This window comes from Triturus cristatus, chromosome 2_1 (assembly GCF_964204655.1).
Source record: "Triturus cristatus chromosome 2_1, aTriCri1.1, whole genome shotgun sequence".
Taxonomy (NCBI): Eukaryota; Metazoa; Chordata; class Amphibia; order Caudata; family Salamandridae; genus Triturus; species Triturus cristatus.
Window position 1 is genome coordinate 1013818549 of NC_140581.1, and position 22491 is coordinate 1013841039.

Below are 22491 nucleotides of genomic sequence, written 5' to 3' on the forward strand. Positions count from 1 at the left end.
AATGAAAATTCAGCCGAGTTACCTAGAACTACACTGGAATTAACTGAGAAAATTAGTTAACTAAGAATATGGAAGCGGTGACTGTACCTGTAACTATAGAGCCGGTGATGCCTGTCTTTGATAAACAGAAAGATAGTGAGCATTGTTTAACAGTTCCTTATAATTGTAGTAGGCAAAAAGAGACAGAAAGAAGCGGTTCCGGAGGGAATGAATGGAAAAATATGGCAGGAACATCAGGTTTAAATACTCCTAAAAAATTTACTGTAAATCAAAGTCCAGCGAGTAAGACACTTATGACCACATAATCTGCAACTGAAACCCCAGAGAGAATAACGGATAAATTAAGATTTGAGACAACCCCTGTAGGACCCACGTCTGAAGAATTAAGTGATTGGTTAAGAAGTTTACAGAGAAAAGATACAGAACGACAACCTTTAGATTAAAGGTAACATTACAAGAATTAATCGTAGGAACCATTCCAACTGAAAAATTAAAAGCATATCAGGATGTGGAGCTAATGTTCCTCTGCAAAAGTATAACTTGGAGAGCGAGAACTTGACTTGAAAATTTAGAAGAGACAGCGTGTAAAATGGGAATTGATTTTGAGAAAATAAGGTCATTACAAAAACCATATAGGGTAGATTTTTCCGAAAAGGATATTGACAACTTGAATACTGCAGGGAGGTTGACCCAAATTAGAGAGCTGATTGCCTTGTTAAGGAAATGGGGAGATGTGGATCGGTGGAAAAGTAGATGGTGCCGAAAAAGAGAGGAAACTACAGATAAGACTTTCTCAGCATTCCCGGTGAGAGAAAAAGAGCCAGTGGTAACAGAATGTCACATGAGAGAAATCCCAGGAGGAGGTTATGTGCATGTCCCTTGGACTGGACAGGATATTTTGTTGTTTACCAATGATTTTCCAACGTTAAGAGAAAAACCAGTTGAATGGTACAGACAGGTAGAAAGATTTGTCAAACTGTCAAAGGTGTTGTGGATAGATCTGAATGGTCTTTTTGATATAATTGTACCTGCAGATTTATGGGCAGAATGTAAAATTACAATAGATCGGCCAACGCAAGAGTATCCTAGGGATCCTAAGACGGGAGCCCCAGATCCGGAGGTAATGAAAAAATATGATCAGGTAATTACCTTTTTGAAAAATAAAGTACCTCCAAAAGAAACTGACTGGGTAAAAATTGACAGAACTCACCAAGAGGCTAAAGAATCTGTACATGCATATTATGAGAGGATACTGTTAGCCTTTAAGCAATATAGTGGAGATGAGAAATTAAGTGAAAAGGATCTGAGTCATTTTGTGTACAGATTTGTTTAGGGTTTAAAGCCCGAAGTTAGTGAAATGATCAAACAACATACAGTAGATTGACAGAATAAAAAGATAGATGAGGTGTTACGACATGCAAAAATGTTTAGTGATGAAATTGAGGCCAAACAACGTAAACTAAAGGAAAAAGCAATGTGGGCACAGGTTAAGGTAGCTGAGCGACAAGAAGCCCAGTTGGTCGAGCAAGCTAATGGTATGGGTCAGGCAAAACAAAAGCCTAATATTGGAAAAGGACAGGTCAGCATAGAGGAAGCTAAGAAGAAGTGGCCATGTCATAATTGCGGAAAATTAGGGCATTGGAAATCTGAGTGTAAATTGCCACCGAGAGCTAATGGTGATAATTCATCATTGAATCCACAGGTGCAGAATGAGGTGAGTTGCCAACCGCCGCGACAGCAGCAGGTTGTTACCCAACAGTGTCAGGTGCCAAAGCCACCTTTTCCACAGCACGTAAACCCTCAGAGATACAGTAATGAGACAGGATTCTACACCGATGAACAGGTAACAAAGCTACCGCGCGCTAGTGCTGTTTCGCAGTATTGGCTTCAACGCGATGAGAGTGAGTCAGAAGAGAGTTATTGACGGTGCCTAGGAGAGGAAGAGAAGTGCGTACTTGGCACAACTCTAGAGATAGACCAGACAGGACCCTTTGTGGATGGAAAGGTGAATGAAGAAAACATCACTTTCCTAGTAGATACTGGTGCTACTCGTTCAACTGTTAGATCAGCTGACGTAAAAAATCTTCCTCTCTCTGGTGAAACAATCCAAGTAGTTGGAGTCTCAAACAAACAAATAAAAGCTTATCTTACGGATTCTGTTAAGGTTGAAACAGGGAAATTCACCGATATGCATCGGTTTGTCGTGGAAGACACAAGGCTCGTAAATTTGTTGGGGAGAGATTTGTTGTGCAAAATGAATTGCACTATTTTCTGTACCCCTGATGGCATAGCTTTTGAAACTCCTGATGAAGACGTACTGTATAGAATGACAATGGCAAAAATAGGGAAATTCACCGATATGCATCGGTTTGTCGTGTGAGACACAAGGCTCGTAAATTTGTTGGGGAGAGATTTGTTGTGCAAAATGAATTGCACTATTTTCTGTACCCCTGATGGCATAGCTTTTGAAACTCCTGATGAAGACGTACTGTATAGAATGACAATGGCAAACATAGAACCTGAAATCACTGAGGCATTAGTTGTATTTGATCTGGAAGGATTGCCTCCAGAGTTGAAGAAAAACGTAAAACCCGAAGTATGGGATTTCACAGGAGAGGATATTGGATTGATGAAAAGAGTTGATCCTGTGAAAATAATTGTAAAAGAAGGAGTAAATTACCCGAATGTTCCTCAGTATAAACTAACACCAGAAATAGTTGCAGGAGTAACACCTGTAATTGACAGAATGATTGAACAAGGAATTCTGAGAGAGATAATGAGCAGTCCATGTAATTCTCCGATCATGGGTTTGACAAAACCGAATGGGACTTTTAGGATAGTACAGGATTTGAGAAAAGTGAACAAAATCGTTGTTCCATGCTGTCCCATTGTACCGAACCCTTCGGTAATCCTATATCAGATTCCCCATGATGCAGAATGGTACACATTCATTGACTTGTGTCACGCTTTCTTTTCTATCCCATTGCACCCTGATAGCCAACAAATGTTTGCGTTCCGGTTCGGCGAGCGTATTTTGGCATGGTGCTGTATCCCTCAAGGGTATACAGAAAGTCAATCCATATTTAATCAGATTCTAAAGAAGTCCCTGGAAGATTTAAAAATGCCCGAAAGTTCAGTGCTCGTGCAGTACATCGATGACCTATTGGTAGCATCGAAGACACGAGAGGCATGTGTGGTGGACACAGTTGCACTGTTAAATCATTTCGCTGATAGAGGACTCAAAGTATCCCCATCGAAATTATAGTTTTGTCAGAAAGAAGTACAATACTTAGGTCATAAGATCGAAAAGGGTCTGAGAAAGGTGACTGTGGACAGGATTAGAATAATAAAAGGAATGAGAGCACCAACGACACAAAGAGAAGTCAGAATGTTTCTTGGGATGGTAGGATATTGTCGCCAGTGGATCAGCAACTTTTTACTGATTGCAAAACCATTGGTAAGCTTAACAAAAAGTGATGTAAAAGATCCCCTTGAGCTGAATAAAGAAGAGATGAAGGCTTTTAGACAATTGAGAGACAGCTTGTGTGAAGCACCAGCTCTTGGAATGCCTGATTACGAAAAGGAATTTGAGCTCTATTGCAGTGGATGTGCACTTTCTGTGTTGGTACAAAGGCATGGAAGATTGAGACGACCGATTGCCTATTTTTCAGCTGTGTTAGATCCAGTAGCTGTAGCTTTACCTGGTTGTTTGAAAGCTGCGGCAGCCACGTGTAAAAGTTTGAAACAAAGTGAAGGAATTGTGATGGGATATCCTGTGAGAGTGTTTGTGCCCCATGATGTGGCAATCCTTTTGACATGGAGCAAGACTCAGTTCATGACGCATAGTCGTCTAACCAAATATGAAAGGTCATTTTGGGTGCTACAAATGTGAATCTTGTAAGATGCACTAATGTGAACCCATCTACACTACTACCTGATGCTGTGAATGCGGAAGTGAAGGATGATGTTGATCATGACTGTTTGGAAGTGCTTGATTTTTGCACCAAACCGCGTCCGGACATAAAAGATGTGCCTCTGAAAGAGAGTGACTATGTGATGTTTGTGGATGGGTCATGCTTGCAAACTGGAGAAGGGATTTTGAGTGCTGCATATGTTGTATGTACTGTAGCGGCTGTGTTGGAAGCATCTTGTTTGAGAGGAGTACGATCTGCTCAAGTTGCTGAGGTGTTTGCACTGATTAGAGCATGTAAGTTGGGAAAGAATCTGCGAGTCACTCTGGTTACTGATAGTAAGTATGGGTTTGGAGTGGTGCATGACTTTAGGCAGATTTGGTCTCAAAGAGGTTTCTTGACGTCGAGTGGAACTCCAATCAGAAATGCAGAAATGGTTGGAAAATTACTCGAGGCGATACAGCTGCCTAAACAAATTGCAGTTATAAAATGCGCAGCGAATACAAAGGGAACTGACTATGTGTCAGCTGGTAATGAGTTTGCCAATGACATAGCACAATATTGTGCACGAAATCAAAACTCCTTGAACCATAATAGGGAGAGGGAAATGAAGTAATTTCCTTTGCTTTTTACTAACACTATGAATACATGGGATGACGTGAGGCAGTTACAGGAAGAGGCAGGGGAAGAGGAAAAGAAACAGTGGATAAAATCAGGATGTGCACCATGAGAGACAGACTGAGTTTGGGTTTACCGCGATAAAAGACCAGTAATGCCTGATAGCATGATCTCTACCATGGCACGGATGTACCATTGGCAGGCTCACATAGGTAGGGATGCCATGATTAGACGTTTTAAACAGACCTGGTATAATGCAAAGTTTTGGCTTGTAGCTGAGAGCCTTTGTCAGAGATGCCTTATATGCCAGCAATATAATCCAGGAAGAAAAACTGTGGTGAGTTTGGCAACCATAGGACGGGAGTGTGACCCTTTCACTCAAATACAACTTGATTTCATCGAAATGCCCTCATGTAACAGGCTAAGAGATGTACTGGTGATTGTCTGTCTGTTTTCACGTTGGGTGGAGGTTTACTCGACCAGAAGGAATCATGGAGTTACTGTAGCAAAACTCCTACTCAGAGAGTTTATTCCTAGGTTTGGTTTCCCATTAACGATTGAATCAGATAGAGGAACGCATTTCCGGAATGAAATTATAAAATTGATTTGTTAAGCCTTGAATGTACAACAGAAACTGCATTGTGCCTACCGACCATAGGCTTCTGGAGGCTTGGTGGAGCAGATAAATGGCATCATAAAGAACAGATTGGGTAAAATGTGTTTGGCCACAGGTCTAAAATGGCCAGATGTCTTGCCTCTTGTACTCATGACAATTTGGTCAATTCCTGATAGGAACACTGGTCTGATTCACCATGAAATTATCATGGGCAGAGCAATGAGACATGTTTTCATTCCTGTCAACAAACTACTGCCTATATCTGATGACTTTATCTTGGATTATTGCAAAGGATTAGCTGATATGGTACATTCTGTGTTTCATCAGGTTGGACCAGATGCAACCACTCTTGAAAAGAAGCAAGCTCATGATTTGAGTCCTGGAGATTTGGTAGCAGAAGGAGAAATTATCTGGTTCCACTCTGGGGGGAACCACGTCAAGTGATTCTGACTACAACGACTGCTGTGAAGTGTGCAATTGGATTCATGCCAGTCTTCGAGTTCCCAGTCCTGCAAATCGATCTGAAGAAGAGTATCAGGAAGCGTCAGATACCAGCTCTGAATCAGAATCAGAAGAGATAATAACATGTCAAAACCCAGGAGCAGGCAAAGCAGATTTGAGTCAAATTGTGGGTCAATAGAATATACCACTAAGAAGACGACTTGATGAAATTTCTGATACCAGTTCTGAATCAGAGACAGAACCAGTGGGAATACGAGAAAGAATAAATGAGAATACTGAAGAAACTGAACAAGAAATCTTTGGTAAGGAAGTCCTGAGTACAAGCACAAGAGAAATTCCGCCCGAAATCATAGAAATAGAAGGTGAAGAATTAGATACAGAGAGTGAGGGTAAGATAATTGCGGAAGAACCTCGAGGAGGTGTAGGGACAACACACACCCAGGTAGAAAAAGGGACAGTTAGTCAGCAGGAAGAATGCGTGGAAGAAACACGAGGAGGGATAAACGTAGATAGTGAACCTGAGGTCCTGAGGATAAACTCCATAGAAAGTAAAAAAAGCCAGACCGATACAGAATCTGAAGAGAGTGAAGAAAAAAACCCAAGAGAGAAGGACTTTAAAGAAAAGAGCTTGGAAAACGGAGCGAGAAGGGAAAGGAACAAAATTAAAGAGGCCATCAAAAGAAGAAATTTGGCCCAAAAAACTCAAGAGATTGAGATACCGATTAACCAGAATAAAATCTTCTAATGCTGAACAAGTGAATGAAGTGCCTAGTCAAGAGAAATCAGAAGACACGGATCAGAAACACTTGCTAGGAGTAACAAGCATTGGCATAGCCAATAGGTCTCGCTTTTGGGACCTTATAAGTGTTTAGTTATGCAACTGTTGCATAGCTAAACACTTATAAGGTCCCAAAGGCGAGACCTATTGGCTATCCCAATGCCTATTTTTTTATTTCTTTAGCGCCCCGATTCTGAACAGCAGGCAGCCTCAATGGCGGTAGGTGTGCCTTGTTCCTGAAATGTATATTTTTAGGACTTTTTCGTGCAACGCGCAGTGGTTTGGGTCCAGGTGGAAATGTGCTTTGCAAGAGTCGCATACACATGAAAACAGCCGCACTATAATATTCATGGCTCAGCAGGTATTCTCGGCTCACCGTATTGAGATGAGGTTTTGGATAGCTTGTTAAGTCTCTTGTTTCACACAATTCAGTACATTGATGTGTAATAGTGTAAGACAAACCACAACTGCACCAACTAATGGACTATAATGCATCGCGTTGCAGAGATGCCGGACCATTACCAGCGCATAAAAAAAGAACCGGAAATAAGAGCCGCTATTTCTGATGCTAAAACCGCTTTGACACTTAATCGCTTTCTCGTATCCTATTGTATAAAATGAATCCTCTTTCCGTGAGTCTGGGCTCAGGAAAAATGTGGGCACATTGGTGGTGGAAGGGAGCAACTCGATGCGGACACACAAAAGGAAAGAGAAAGACGCATGTCCTCTTACTGAGTGATAAAAGTCAAATGCTACGGAAACATGCAAATGAAAACTAGCCCTGTGGTGGGGGAGGGACAGTTGTGAGAGGCGCCATGAGGAAACAATCTCTCGGCATGCTGTGGCGGGGGAGCGCATTCCAGGTGGAGAACAGACCCTTTGAAGTATGATGCCGAGGCTGTGGCTACAAGTGCACGCACCAGTGGGCTGAAGCGCTTCCCCAAACGGATTGCATGGCGGCACGATGCATGTGATTGTGCGCGTGCTCGCCATGCAATACACTTTTGGGAGCACTTTGAAATGCCCCTCTTACTAGAGTCTCGCATAGCGATTGCGTAAACGCAATAGCTAGGTGAGACCTAAAAAGGATAAAGATACCAAACCAGAAGTACAAGTCACCTGAATGGACATATGTGGCACTTCCTGATATACAAGAGGAAGCGGATAGCCACGAAAGTCTAGGAGTGACTGTGCAGGAAGCGGTTGAAGAAGAAGGAGATTTGGAGATCCTGAGAGTTATCTTGTCTGACATCAGAGAAGAAACGGATGATCAGGAAGTTCTGAACCAAGATTGTGAATCTAAAGACAAAGACTATCCATGCATGGATTGAAATGACAAAGAAAAACACAAAGAATTAAAACTACGGACGGGACAAGTGACCAGAAAAGAACCAAGTAGACAATCAAAGCCTTAGGTTTAGATAAAGGTAAATTGTTGACGAAAGAGGCTAAGTCAAAAGACACTGATCATTACCGAAATGGCAAACAGAGAAAGTAGAAAACCTACATGTGGGTTTCTCCCAAGATGGTGTAAAATGTATTTTTGTTGTACAGGATTACTAATGCTTGTCTGGATCATATTGGTAATAACAATTTCATTTAGAGTAACATTTGAAGATATAGAAAAACACACCGAAAACAGGACTAATAAGGGGAGGACTGATGAAAGTCATGTTACAAAACTGGTAGATAGAGCAGAACTTCACAAAGATAAGTCCATGAATGATTTTTTTAATAACGTTTTTTCAAAGCTACTGTACGAGTATGTAAAGACTATGGAGGTTAGGGACTGTTACGTCTGCATGCAGTTACCTGCATCTGTGTCAGAAGGTGTCACTTATCATCATCTTCCTTTGACATATGGGATAACTTGTAGTGTGTTAGCTAGTTTGTTTTATAGAACAGGAAAATTAGAATACTATTACACTGATATAGATAATGTTTTCTCACAGATACCTGTAGTTCCTGAACTAAACAAGGTGATTCCTGGTAGGACATTAGGTGAATTTGTCTTGGAAACAAGGGAATTAACTTTAGAAGTGTTTAAGAATAATCTTACTTGTAGTTTGAGAAAGGAAGAGAAAACCTCCTGAATATGGTAGAGGAGAGGAGAGTTAAGATGCAAAGAAAAGTGTCTGGGGAAAAGATGGAAACAACACTTTGGGATGTTGGAAGGGAAAATCATTTAAAGGGAGAAACAAATCCCGCAATGGCTTTAGATTGGCCCCAGAAAGGGAAATTGTGCATCAGTAGAGATAATACTGTTTATGAAAATTATTTTGTAGGTGCAAGTGAATGCCATGACTTATATAAAATCATGGGAGGATGGGGATTTAAAGGAGGAAATGATCCGGTATTCCCTGGAATATATTACATCTGTGGGAACAGAGCTTATTATAGGTTACCGGACCACTGGTATGGAACATGCTACCTAGGCCTGGTCTTCCCAAAAATATTTCATGTTGGAAGTGGAGAGGACGGTTTGCACGAAATAGGTAGGCAAATAACACGTAGAAGGAGGGAGAGTTGGTCAGAAATTATAGGGGATATTTTTAGAGCACTGATACCAGCAGTTGGGATATCTCTGAATGCTCATAAAAATTGAAAATTGTCTACAGTTGTGGATCGTTTATCATCCAGCACAGCTGGAGGGTTCTTAATGGTGAATACCAAAATGGTTGTCATGAGAGCTATGATTATGCAAAATCGACTTGCCCTTGACATTATATTGGCTAAAGAGGGAGGAGTCTGTGGAATGCTGAAAGTGCAACATTGTTGTACTTACATTCCTGACGAAAGTCAGAATCTAAAGAAGTACATTAAGAATATAACTGATTTGCATTAAGAAATTGTTCCACTGAAGGTTGAAAGTGTTTGGGAGAAACTTGGTAAAAGTTTTTCTACTATTAAGACTTTATTAACAAAATTAGGTAGCTCTTTAGTGGGTAAAATACTGATACCTGTGACCTTTGTGATTATATTAGTGTTAATATTAAGACTAGGATGTGTGTGCATGAAAAGAAGAAAATTACAAAAGAAGATAAAAGCAAAAGAGAAGGAAATAAGAGAAAGAGAGATAGAAGATATAGAATTAGAAGAGTTGCAATAAAACATGTACAAGAAAACAAGAGAGAATGATATGGGAAACACTATGATGTAACCTAACAAATGCAAGGGAACTGAGTAAAACCATTTGCGTAGAAAACATTTTAGAAAATTTTAGTGATTAGTGGTGATGTTAAAAATCACCAAAGGGGGGATTGATGGAGCAGGTAAAACACAATTTTGTTTACCTCCTCTATTTTTCATGAAACTAATTACATAATCATTCTCGTACTAATTAGTTTGAAGTGAAAAAGTATTAACCAACCTTACACCTTGATAAACACAAGAGACACGTGGGACTAAAATTCCTAATTGCATGGCAGAACAACTCATGAATTAACTGTGGTACGCAAACTAACTTTAGATTGTGGTGGAATAGAGAATTGCATGATTCATGTTGCTTTTGTGATGGTTTGTGCTTTCAGTACTGCAGAATGGTGAGTAGTATTGCTTTAAATGTTTCTACAAGCTAGGAAATACTAATATATATTGGGATTAGAGTGGGATTAAACATTAGAATCTTCATTTCTATATTCTAATTACTGTTATGTCTGTTTTTGCTTAAGTTGGAATTCGGGCCTGCTAGGCCGCAGTACTTAAAATGGAGCTCCTGTGAAGCCGCTGTCATGTGAGTGCGATAGCTTCTGCGCAGAATCGGATGGCTCCGGAGATCTCCAAGTGACCTCAGCCCTGTACCATTGTGTTCCTTGTCAAGGATAGAAGCATGGAGGGTTGCCAAGTGATGAACGGTGTGAAATACCAAGGGGACAATAACAGAGCTGTACAAGAAGACTTGCTTGTTGTTACCTTGGAACTTTTGCCTGTGAACCGGAGTAGAAGAAACACATTTTATACTTTGCTATGCCAAGTCTCATGGAAAACCAGTGGGTCATGTGAAACTTTTAAGAAATTGCAAGTTGACCCGGACTGGCCAATCCGAACAGTTTCTACCCCTAAATTGTTGCATGTTGATCTGAAGTAAGAGGGAAAAAGGGTATAAAAACCCTCATCCGCCCAAGGTGGGTGGTTCACTGGGCTGATCTTCAGTGGCGTTGGGTCTACGTTGAGCTGATCAAGATTTCCAATGTTTACCTTGGGTTTCTTTGATTTTCGGGAAGTTATGTCATCTGATGGTTTGATCATTGCTGTGGGTTGGACCGTTTATTCCGGAGATTGTAGCAGAGACTTTGAATAATCCTCTATGTGATCGTAGGGTCGCCAACTTTTATTACCAGGTAACTATCAGTTGCAATTTTAAATCTATGCTTATGTTCCAAAGATTTGATTTTCTTCTTGAAATAGACCGAATTATGTTATAATCTGTAGAGCAAATTAATATTAGATAAACAAATTTGGATTAACAAGAAATGAGTTTGTGATTCTTTAATGGAGTATTGAAAATTAATCAAATGTTTCCTAGGCTTTAATTGTGTTTTAATTGGTTCTAAATCACCATCAACCAGTCCAACTAATTGGTCCATCGACCAAGTGGTGGAGTGCCTTGATGTTAAGGTCAGGATTCCATAGGTGCAGATGTGTATAATGTATATAATGTAAAGAAATGTAATCCTGATCGGTAATGAGATACCCACATGTCCAGCGCTTTTTCTCCTGTGTACAGATTCAAGTGAGACGAGTGTGTAGGTGTTATGGGCCCCACCAATGAATGAGTGTATGGATGAGCGGTTGTGATGATGAGTCTGTGACATAGGGAGAATATGTAAATGTGTCTTTTTCCGCTGAAGCAGGAGGCTCTTTTGTCCTCCGCTCTAAAAGAAGGGTCTTTTTCAGTAGGTTCCTACTCATTCTCGATTAGGTCAGATCTGTGCCACACTACCTCACTAAGGCAGTGGGAATTGGGGAAAAAGGTGGAAGAATTGAACAAACTTGGCGCAAGAGCTCAGTTGAAGATTCCAGCTTCTCTCTGCACAATGTGGAACAACCATATGTATATACATCGTTTGGTGGAGGAAGCTGATCTGTTGATTGAGGAAATTAAGAAGGGGGCAAGCAAATAGTGAGGCAGGTCTGGGGTGGCGGTGATGAGGGGAGGCCAGATGTAGTTTTTTTTTTTCTTTTTCCGTAGCCAACTGGGAGACCAATAGGCTTTATGCCTAATCTAGTTGGGGGGGTTCCCCTAGGGGGGATGAGGGGGGGCAGGGGGCACGGAGGGTCAGGGTGAAGGGTTGGGAGGATGAGGGTGGTCACGTCGTGGGTAGCAGTGTGGAAAAAAAGAAGAAGAAAAAATCCCTCTATCATCTTAATATTGTAAGCGGCTTCCGTTGTCAGTCCATGGGTATGGTTGCCTTTGCTAGGTCAGATGGGGGGGTTTAATTAATTAAAAATCCTTTCCTGGAATGTCAACGGGCTTAGGTGTAGACGTAGACAGAGGTTGACATTGAGCTATTTGGAAGAGAGTGGTGCTCATATCTGCCTAATACAGGAGACTCATTTAGATACCCCAGAGGGCAATAAGGTATTTTCCAAATGTCGATGGATAGATCGTTTTGTGGTTTCGGAACAGTCTGCATTTTGTAGGGGAGTTGCGATCTTAATCAGGAAAGGAGCTGGTTGTGTTATTAAGGCCTCTAAGTCTGATAAATTTGGGACGTGGCTGATAGCCACTTTAGACTATGGGGGAAGGGGTGGAATTGGTTTGCGTGGTCTTTTATGGATGAATAGTGACCACCCCTCTCATTTGTCCAATCTAGAATGGAATCTAATGGAGGCCACCGCCCCTGTCATTTTGGGGGGAGATTTTAATGTCTTGCTGGACCCTGTTCAGGATAGATCCAACAATGGTCGCTATGATAACACCCCTCGAGTTAGGAAGATGCTAAAAAACATCATGCTAGATTTGGGTTTGTTGGACGTACAGAGATATAAGATGGGTATTAGGCAGGGTTTCACGTTTCATAGCAAGAAACATGGCCACTTTTCTAGATTGGACTACTTTTTTGTTGATAAGACCATGGGGGGGGGGGGGGGAATATCGTCTATACATATATTACCAGCCCATATTTTTGACCATGCAGCTATGACTCCCTCCTTGGTTGGGTATTCTAGCCCTGTTGGATCTAGATGAACTCTAAGGAGAGCTACCTTATCTGATCCTCAGACAGGTCGGGTATTAAAACAAGTATGTAGGCAGTTTTTTCTGGACAACCTGGCATCTGCCTCCCTAGACATAGTCTGGGATACTTTTAAGGCCTTCCTTAGAGGAGAATTGCAGAGTCAGTCTTCCGCTCAGAAAAGGGCTGAACGATTAACTCTTAAGACCCTAGAGGGCAGAGTGGGCTTATTAGAAGGCACCCTGCTTCAAGCTGGAATGCAAACCTCCGATGTTCAGATAAGGCTGCAGAAGCAACTTGAGGATGCGAGGATGGAATACAGGGTCTTTATTGATAAAAAAATGTAGAGCTCAGTGGGATGCTAAGTTCATGCAGGATTTTGAGTATGGGGAGAAAGCAGGCACTTGGCTGGAAGACTCGGGCAGACAGGTCAAGGAATTTTATTGAAAAACTGGTTGTTAATGACATGGGAGACACTTCAGGGAAGCAGGAGGATATGCAGGCTTGTTTACTGTCTCTTTTTTCCAGCTTATATTGAGAAGAGATCTCTCCTGATCCAGAGTATATTAAGAGCTGGTTGGGGAAGTGCAGCTCCCTAATCTAACAGATGTAAGTTGTAAGGCTCTGGATGATCCAATTACTAAGAAGGAGATTCAGTTGAGCATAAGTAAGGGCAGGAGGGGTAAAGCTGCGGGCACTGATGCCCTTCCAAATGAAGTCTATAGTCTTTTGATAGATAAGCTGATATCTGTTTTGGAAGCTCTGTACAACTATATATATAGGCAGGGTGGCAAGGTTCCTCAGTCCTGGAAGGAGGCCTCAATAGTCCTTATTTTAAAACCCTTTAAGGATCCAGTCAGGGCCGACTCGTACCGTCCAATCTCTCTGTTTAATGCAGATTATAAGATCTTTATGAGCATTCTAGCGGGGAGATTAGCCAAGCTCGCCCCCCAGTTTATACACTCTGACCAGAAGGGCTTTATCCCTAAGAGGTTTATACAGGATCAGACCCAGCAGTTAATTGTCATGATAGATCTTGCCAGGGAGCGATCTGCCCCTCTTGCCATAGTGGCACTTGATGCCGCAAAGGCATTTGATCGAGTATGATGGGTCTATCTCTGGGAGGTTTTGAGCTCGATGGGGTTCGGCACCAACTTTATTAATACAATTAAGGCTATTTATACTGGGGCTTCGGCAAGCTCTTTCTTAATGGCACATTGTCCTCCAGTTTTAATATTCTAAGAGGCACTCGGCAGGAGTGCCCGTTGTCTCCCCTTCTTTTTGATATCTATATAGAGCCTCTTGTGCAACAGTTGCGTTTTGCTCCCTTAGTGGACCCATTCAGCTGCTCGTCTTACAGTTCCAAAGTTGCGCTCTATGCTGATGACTTATTAATTTATACAGCAGATCCTTTGACTTCGGTCCCAAGGGTAGAAGAACTACTGGAGGAATTTGGTTCTCTCTCTGGCTATTTGGTTAACACTGCCAAAACTGAGGTCATGTGTTGGAATATTACTGACTGGGAGAGAGAAGTAAGTTCCAAGTTTAGATATTTAGGTATCACAATAGTGAAAGATATTGAGAAAATCCCACATTTGAATCTTTCTAGGGTTTCCAATGAGATTGAACGTTTATTAAATAGGTGGAGGAACCTTCCGTTGACAATCTATGGACGGATTAATCTGATAAAAATGGTTATTCTTCCCAAATTAACGTATCTTTTCAACGCTATCCTGCTAGAATTCCCCAAAAATTACATCAATAAAATCGAGGGGATGGTGTCGAGTTTTATTTGGGCCCAGAAAGGGGCAAGGATGTCTTGGAAAAAGCTTAGACATAAATTGAATAAAGGGGAATTGGCCTTACCTGATTTTAATTGGTACTGTCTTGCCTTTCAGTTTAAAAATATTTGAATGCTTTTGGTTAAAACAGACAATTCTACTTGGGGAAATCTTTTGGGGGAAATGATAAGGCCTGCAAGTGCAGAGGGTTTCTTATATAAATTTGGTGCTCCTAAGTTTTTTTAAGAAGGTCCGGCTAAAGGTTCTGAGAGCTGCTTTGGTTTGGGACTCCCCCGGAACTCCAGAATGTCTAAAAGATGCCCTCAGTGTTCCACTCAGAAGGGTGGGGTTCTCAAGTTGGTCAGACTTAATTTCGTCTGAAGAAGTTCACACCTGGGAAGTACTGAGTATTAAATTAATCATGAGCTGTCCAGATTTAAGTTCATCCAACTATCTTCTTGGCTAGTAGCATCAAAAAGGGATATTGGTGGTAACTATGAATTGGAGTTGCTTTTTCAAGATGTTAGACCTAAGAACAAGGATGTCGCAAGGTGGTACGATGGACTCTCAGGGGCAGAAGAGAGGAAGTTGCTACTCGTGCATGCGGTCTGGAGAGGAAACATCCCAGAGGAGGAATTCTAAATTAATTTGGGATAGCTCTCTGAAGACTCTTTATTCAACGGTTAAACCGGCCAATTTGAAGCGTAACCATTTTTTTACTATTAATCGTCTCTATTGGACCCTGCATAAACTATCCAAGTTTGCACTTCAACCTCCCCCCAATTTTGTGAAATGTGGCTGCATAGGAGACAACGATGTTCATATTTTTGCTGAATGTCCATGCCTGAAGATCTTTTGGGACACTGTAGAACTATTGCTTAAGGGAATCTTTTATCACAAGATCAAACTTAATACAACTCTGATTCTTTTGGGGATTGACGGCGCATCAACTTTGTTGTTAAGGAGGCCTTGTTGAGGGTGGCTTTTTTATTTAATTCTTATTGCTAGGAGGGAAACCTGTTTGAAATGGAAGGATCCTCTGCCTCCGATAGCAGAGAACTGGGTCAGGGCTGCGGTCAGAGTTTGTGGCCTCGACCAGAGAACAACTAAGAATCCCGGCCTATCTATCTGGTCTCCTTTTTATGTCTCGTGCCTAGCGATGCACTGCGCAGCAGTGCTCAAGCAGCGAGAGTCCTTTTGTCAGTGGTTCTGAAATGGACCCTGGAATTGTACACGCTTGTGCGTGTCTTTTTAGTTTGGTCTTCTGTGAATGGGCTTTGAGTGGGTGTTTTTTTTAAACAGACCACGCAATAGGCCAAAGGCGGGCGCATTGCTCCGCCCATGGCCTATTGGTGTCGTTACGCACACCAAAGCCCATGTGGTTTCAATTATCGTGCCCAGACACGGGCGCGATAATTGAAAGCACATGTTCACTTGCGGGCGTGTCCTTTCTTTTTTTTTTTTTTACAAGTGCCGCTTGTATTCACATGGAGCTGGGAGCAGAGGAGCTGCAGCCACTCCTCGGGCTGTAGCGGGGTAAGTCACTCCTCTCTATTTTTTAATTACTTTTAGCGCAGAGTTGGCAACATCATCCCGGCACCTTGCCTGTACCAGCTCTCACTACTGTACTCTGTGTGCGCTGGCTGCCACCCCTGGGACATGAGTGCGTGTCCTACCTCAGGCTCTTACTGGGTCTCGTGAGCTGTAATGTGAAAGTGTGTCGTAGAGGGGTGGGCGCTCTTCATAAGGGGATCTGCGCAGACCTCCGCTGGCATGGGGTTCGCTCTGGAGGAGTTGTGAAAGTTTCTGGCATCGCCCCTAGCTCTGAGCAGTTGGGGGTTTGCAGCAGGCGAGCAAGGGCATTCACGCTACTTGATTTGTATATTGATTTCCATACACCCTGTGTGCGTTTTAAAAGTCGGACTGAGAGTTGGCTTTCGCCCTTTGCTGCGATGGAAGCGTGGTGCTTGCTCCTGGTGGTGGGCAGGAGACGAGCAGCGTGTTCTCTCTGATCTGTGGGCACAGAATAAGGGCGAATGCTGTGATCTCTCCGAGCCAGCCTTCTATTTCCAGTGCAGAGAATAAAATGGAACAAATGTCAGACTTACTCCGATACCTGTAGGTTCCACTGTGCGATATAATTGGAGTTTGACTAACCAGATGTTATCCCGCCCCTCCCCCTCTGTGTTTTCCCGGTGAATGCTGCCCACGCGCAGAACATTCCACTGTGAGGCGGGGGTCTCTTTCCCACCAGGTGCATGGGATATCGCAGGCTCTGTCAGCCCGTTTTTAGGCCTAAATCTGCCTCATGTTCGTCCATTATAACAGTAACGTATCCCAACCCATTCCCTCCCCCAACATACTTGCAGGAGCCAGCGTGAAAATGCAAAACTAGAGGAGCTTTTAAAACGTAATGTAAGAAAGTTTGAGATTTCTGGAAGAGTCATGTTCTGCTATTGCACAAGCCTTTGTTTGCTCCGTACACACCGCCTTCAATGATCCAGAAATGAAATGAATTTCGTATCTTTCATTCCCGTTTTCTTCTTTGCTCTTTTGATTTTGTCCAGGACCCCTTTTTAATTTGTGAATGAAAGGTGTGCGTGTGTTTATTTTCCGTCTGCGTCTTGCTTACAGATTCCTCCCCCTCGGACAGCTTTTCAGGTGTCTGTGATGTTCCCTCCTTTGATGCCGGGACAGGTTTTTCAAGTCCTCTTTGGTACCTGGTTGTAACCGTGGGAGAATCGGAGATGAAACAGCTCTCAGTCATTAAGTGTCTTTTGACCTCCCACCTCCCGCGTGTAATAGAACTGGAGCTAAACCAGGTGTGTCCGTGCTTTCTTCGTTCCTGTGCTTCGCTGTGTTGTCTGTCTCGGGGAGTAGTGTTGCAGTTGGAACCAGTTTTCTGAGTGTGTAGTACAAGAGCTAGCAACCCTCCACAGGAGTGCACCAGCTTCTACTTATTGTGAGTGGGTTGGCTTGTGAGAAAGTGACAATCACCTCACTGTAGCATCACTTCTGTGGTCCACGGGGATGGAGGAGGTGTGTCGCAAGAGGACGTGGGAGACGGTGGCAACACATTCACAGGCTGTTTCCGGTGTGGAGGGGCTCAGGGCTGGGGTGAGAGAGACAGCAGTGTGAGAGAAAGTGTGTGAGACAGCAGTGTGTGTGAGACAAGTGTGAGAGAGACATCAGTGTGAGAGACAGCAGTGTGTGTAAGAGAGACAGCAGTGTGTAAGAGAGACAGCAGTGTGTAAGAGAGACAGCAGTGTGTGTGTCCTAGAGAGAGCATGGAGTGTAAGAGACGGCAGTGTGTGAGACAGCAGTGTGTGAGACAGCAGTGTGAGAGACAGCAGTGTGTGTGAGACAGCAGTGTGTGAGAGGCAGCAGTGTGTGAGGCAGCAGTGTGTGAGGCAGCAGTGTGAGAGAGACAGCAGTGTGTGTGAGAGAGACAGCAGTGTGTGTGAGAGAGACAGCAGTGTGAGAGACAGCAGTGTGAGAGACAGCAGTGTGTGTGTCCTAGGTAGAGCATGGTGTGAGAGAGACAGCAGTGCGAGAGACAGCAGTGTGAGAGAAAGCACTGTGTGAGAGACAGCAGTGTGAGACAGCAGTGTGTGTGAAAGAGACAGCAGTGTGTGTGAGAGAGACAGCAGTGTGAGAGAGACAGCAATGTGAGAGACAGCAGTGTGTGTGTGTGAGATAGACAGCAGTGTGAGAGACAGCAGTGTGTGTGTCCTAGGGAGAGCATGGTGTGTGAGAGACGGCAGTGTGAGAGACAGCAGTGTGAGGCAGCTGTGTGAGAGACAGCTGTGTGTGAGAGACAGCAGTGTGAGAGACAGCAGTGTGTGTAAGAGACAGCAGTGTGTAAGAGAGAAAGCAATGTCTGTGGGACAGCAGTGTGTGAGCATAGCATAGCATAACAAAACACAACATAGCATAGCATAACAAAATACAACATAGCATAGCATAACAACACAACAAAACAGCATAGCATAACAAAACACAACAAAACATAGCATAGCATAACAAAACAGCATAGCATAACAAAGCATAGCATAGCATAACAAAACAAAACATAGCATAGCATAACAAAACACAACATAGCATAGCATAACAAAATACAACATAGCATAGCATAACAACACAACAAAACAGCATACCATAACAAAACACAACAAAACATAGCAGAGCATAACAAAACAGCATAGCATAACAAAGCATAGCATAGCATAACAAAACAAAACATAGCATAGCATAACAAAGCATAGCATAGCATAACAAAACAAAATATAGCATAACACAACAAAACAGCATAGCATAACAAAACAGCATAGCATAACAAAACATACCATAACAAAACATAGCATAGCATAACAAATCAAAGCATAGCATAACAAAACAAATCATAGCATAACAAAAACACACAACAATATACTTTTTAGAAAAGAAAAACAATATAAACAAGCATTTGCAATGCAATAGATCTCGCATTATTAAAGTTTGAGCTATTGGCATTGCTAAATAATGGAACACCAATAGCTCAAACTTTAATAATGCGAGACCTATTGCATTGCAAATGCTTGTTTGATTTGGTCTCAATTCCCTACTATATCCAGGTGGAATGGACCAGGGCGAGTGCAGTGACCGCTGGGCAGACAGTTAGACAATGCGTTTTTTTCATTGCTTTGCAGACCCTTCTCGTTGACATGAGGGAATTAAAAAAAAAAGAAGATAAAAAGTATAAAAAAGAATGATTATATATTCAAGAAATGTACTTTGTTGTGTGGTTCAGAGTAGAAAGGTGCTATTTGAGGTATATCAATATCAAATTTAAATTAAGAACATTATTAACCTATTATACAATGGAATTATACATGGTGCTTATCTGGGTTACAATTAGGGTCACAAAAATAGAAATATATCTGTTTGAGGAAATCTGTGTCCCAAAAATAAACTGTACATTTTGTAAGCATAGGTTTTCAAATGTATGTGTCAAATTTTAGTTTTCTCTTGAGTAGTGTTTACAGTAGTAGCTGTTTGTAACTTTACACTTTACATTTTATGTATTTTTATCAGCCCTGAAGAAGATCAAGTGCTTACGGGACAAAACATGTTGGCTGTGTTCACTGTAATTTCCACACGAGAAAAATAAAGAATAATGCTTTGTCTGCGAACAAAAGCTCTTCGGTTTTATTGTGGAAGATAGTTTCAAAATACTTTTGATTACTATAGTTTATTCTTACTACTCACGGAGTGCTCCTTCTATATGAGTGTACATTCATGTACCAAACTGTACGTTTAAAGTCTTAGTATTCAGGACTGGGCGGCCATTCACATTCTAAAGCTCACCTGTTATAAAATAGAATTTCTGTCCCTAACTGCACAAGTCATCTACTGCACTGGTGAGACTTTTTGAACAAAGAAAACCATCAGGTCAACATCTCTAAAGATTAACAATGCCAAAGCACTTGGCCTAATTGTGGACCCCTCCTTCATACTGACTAACACATTTGAGAGAGTCTCCCCTCTAAAACATCAACTGATTCCTCTGATATGACTTATGTTACACATCAAAAGCTGAGCACTAATGCCATCAAACATAATTGAACAAAATGTCCTCCTAGTAGCTCCACCAAAATACGTGTCTATGGCTATAGAAACAGATTGAGCAACTCATCTTTCTAGTGACCAAAGTCAGTTGTTTGCTCATAAGCATCCTGCTGCAAGCGACTTGATCTGCCTCCCATTAAACAGCCACAAGAAGCTTTAAAATGTATTGTATTATAGACATTGGCATGAGTTGTGTTGCCTCACATTACCTAGAAGGCCAGAACAAATGTTAGACTTTGGTAGCAACCCAGATAGATGGCCTCAACTACTTGCCAACAAATCTCAACAAGATTTCGAGAGAGACTATACACCCCTTGCAAGGTTTCATGCTCCACAAAGGCCTGTTTTTTCTTTTTTAGAGTTTTATATAGCGCAAACTAGACCTGAGATATCGGGTATTAGAGCGCTTTACATGAGCACCAGTATTGTTACAGATGAACACATTCATATATTTTTTTTTTTGTTAGGCACGGGGAGTTTAAGTGATTTGCCCAGAATCACAGGATGTTGAGCGCCGTTGCTGAGGCTCGAACCCGGTTCCCCAGGTCCGAGGTCGACCGCTCTATCCGTAAGGCTACATCCTCTCCCCTGCAGTTGGCCAGTATCATTGTCTTTTAGGACATTTCTGTTAGCCCTTTCTAACCGAAACTGACAGCTACCTCTCCGGAAGTTTCACTATATGTATTAGAAGGTAGTGATATTCGTTCAATACCATCTCTCTTTTCAAAATTGAATACCCACTCTCCAAGGCAAGATGCGGGTAGGAACAAATGTCTTCCATACTATAGGTACTTTGGGAGTACTACGTTTCAAGAACAGGCTATTTAGTCACTTGGTCAGGTGTGATTTAGGCAGATATGACAGTGACAGAGCGTTGGTCATTTGCCTTTTCAGTCTTGACTTGGCCTATACCTCAATTCAGTTAATACTGTCACGATGGTCTTATTTTTCTGATCAATACCTCTAGAAGTTTGTTAATCAGGAAAGCATTTGACATTTACTATCCTGGCATATAATGGAGTTATGTGATTCCCTAGCTAGTTTATCTCTAACAGGACTATGGACCATCATCATTATGGCTACCACAGGAGGTTGTACTTCCTTTAAGATGCAGGAGACATGCATTGCTTAAATGTCTGGCCATTAAGACCTGCAAAGAAGTCACTATTTCTGTTGGGGAACAATAAAATGGAGACACTAATACTGACTATTGTCTTTGTAACAATTCCTTTTGGTTTTCTCAAGTTGTCAGATTTGTCATGTGTAAGATAGTCTGAGCAGCCAGCTTCCTGATTAAGCACCCAGATATATCACATGGAGGTTCCCTCTGTAAGACAGCCCACTAGGCTACATAGGTTGGCATTTTGCATGGTGGGGATATGGTGACAAGTTTGCTAGCCATTTAACTAGCTTGAGTTTCTTCATTATGTAGAATAACATAATTCTTGAAAAAAGGAGACAGGAAGTAGTCAACATAAAATAAAAACTGCTGGCAAGGGGCCCGACTAATAAACCCTTCCTTGCCCTTGTATCACCCAAGGCGACGCAAGGCAATGCAAGAGCTTAAGTGAGATTTCCGAACCCAGGCAAAGTCACCTTGCACTTGCAAAATCCAAAGTAGCACATGGTAGCGCAAATCGCTGCCTTGCATTACTCTGAGTTGGGAAGGCATTCCATGGATGGAGCATGAGTATCCACACATAAAAGATAGGACAGTCCTATCTTTTTATGTGCAGAGACTTCACATTTGTAAATATACTGCTAGGAAAATACCCTTGTGTATAGCCATCGTAAACTTATACAAAAGAGTACGTTTATCTTTGTGAAACAGACCGACAGTCCTTAGGATCTGTCTATTGTGTCATTAAACGATTGCAGAAGCAAGACACCCAGAGACATAAGCATATAAAGGATGTCAATATAGTCCTTTTGCTCACTATTTAAGAGGATTGCCACAGTTGTGACAGTGGTTAGAAGGTAGGTTGATAAACTCGTTGCATGTCAAATAACAATTCATGTCCCAAAAAATGAAAACAGTAATTTAAACACATATCTGCTAAGGCCTGGATTATGAGTCCCTCAGAGGGGTAGATCATGTTTATTACACCCGTTAAAAACGATGCACCATATATCAGAGTTTAACAGGCTTGATAATTAGCACCTATGACACATTTGGCCCTCAAAATTGGAGCATACCGTGGGCACTGCATGACCTGGTGCCAGGCCTTTTCACATCTTAGTTTTTGACAGGTTTGACCTGACAAAATCTATCAGGGGAAACATTCTAAGGTGGTCTTCATCTCACCTAATAACTATCATGCGCAATAAGTGTCACACTGCCCCCAATTATTATCCCTACGCAAACAGGCAAATGCACAATGGGCTTCAGTTTCAGATTTTTACTTTATAATGCACCAATGTGTGACATTAAACATTTAAGAAAAGGCAAAAAAGAGGGAGAAAGAACAAAACAGTGAAGGAAAAAAGTATCAGAGAGATTGAGAAAAGTGAAATAGAGTAGTACTTAAATCATTTTTTGCTA

The 22491-nt window shown here is 41.9% G+C and overlaps 1 protein-coding gene across 6 annotated transcripts in view; it reads right to left on the reverse strand.

The window, feature by feature from the left end:
* RIGI (RNA sensor RIG-I) overlaps nucleotides 1–22491 on the reverse strand; it is a 506425-nt gene that overhangs the window by 321092 nt on the left and 162842 nt on the right. The window lies entirely within an intron of this gene.